Genomic DNA, 1,094 nt, shown 5'->3' with positions numbered 1-1,094 from the left:
AAAAGCACCCCGACTCCGCCGGGACTCGAACCCGGAACCTTTGAATGCCTTCATCCACTAGAAGTCCAATGCGCTATCCATTGCGCCACGGAGCCACCTGTTGGATGTGGAGGAAATAATACACATCAACGAAACTTCAATTATATATCGGCATTACAATTCTAATAGATTTCAGCTCTGCCAATTCAGGAAATAAAGGTGTCGCGGTGATCACGCTGATGTCATCTTCCTGATCCTCGCCATGGAATCCAATCGGAACTGATTCAGCTGTTCAAAATAATTCCACGGCAAGAGAAGTTAGCTCGTCCTGATTTCGCAACAGACAATGAATGGAGCATGCGCAGTGCTTCACTGTTAAATGCAGTCTTCACGACGCATGCGCATTTGACGACGAGCGCCTAATGGTTGCATTTTTGCCCTGCAAAGAAGACATTTTTATGTGGTTGCTGACAATAATTCACAGAATGTTGGTCTCCAGGAAAATGTCCCCGAAATAAGTGGCTTTTCTGTTCATGGGTAAAGCTTCAGTTACAGCGAACGGACCGCTAGAGGGCGTCCGCCCAACTGTATATACGCAAAACCTGCTGTGTGTTCTAACTGAGACTGTATAGTCACAAATAGTAAATAATGTTGCATTAATACAGCACGTGCAAGGCTGGATTAATCTTTAAGCAAAATTAGCTCATGGCAACCAGTGACATCAGAGAGCTGGAGGTAGGGTTGCCACTTTTTCTTCAAGTGAATCCCGAACACTCCAGCGACGTGCGGACATTTTTTGGGGGAGAATGAGTCATGGCTTATTCAAATGTAAATAGTGCCACCCATTCATATGTAAATATCAAAATTGAGACTATTTTCAGTGGGGGGCCAGTAGCCCCTGTCTTAATTTTGGTTGCCCCGGTCTGTCTGACATCTTGTGTCCGGGTTTTAGCTGCCATTAAACCTGGACACAGCATTCAAAACCCGAACTGTCCAGGTGAATCCTAGACAGGTGGCATCCCTAGCTGGAGGGCACTTCAGGCAGAGCCGCTGATAGCGCAATCTGGCGTTCGCCCCCCCCAACAACACAACAAATCAGCACAACTGCGCACCCA

General features: G+C 46.8%; 1 non-coding gene across 1 annotated transcript; it reads right to left on the bottom strand.

Moving 5' to 3' along the window:
• Positions 1-10: 10 nt before the first annotated feature.
• On the bottom strand, positions 11-95 carry TRNAR-UCU. Its single transcript is given in 2 exon segments — positions 11-46; positions 59-95. It is a non-coding gene; the product is annotated as a tRNA-Arg (tRNA).
• Between the last annotated feature and the right edge of the window lie 999 nt (positions 96-1,094).

This window comes from Nanorana parkeri, unplaced genomic scaffold (genome assembly GCF_000935625.1).
Source record: "Nanorana parkeri isolate BGI_ZX_2015 unplaced genomic scaffold, ASM93562v1 scaffold382, whole genome shotgun sequence".
NCBI classification, from domain to species: domain Eukaryota; kingdom Metazoa; phylum Chordata; class Amphibia; order Anura; family Dicroglossidae; genus Nanorana; species Nanorana parkeri.
The sequence above is the reverse complement of the archived record's forward strand: the minus strand, read 5'-3'. Positions and strand labels throughout refer to the sequence as shown.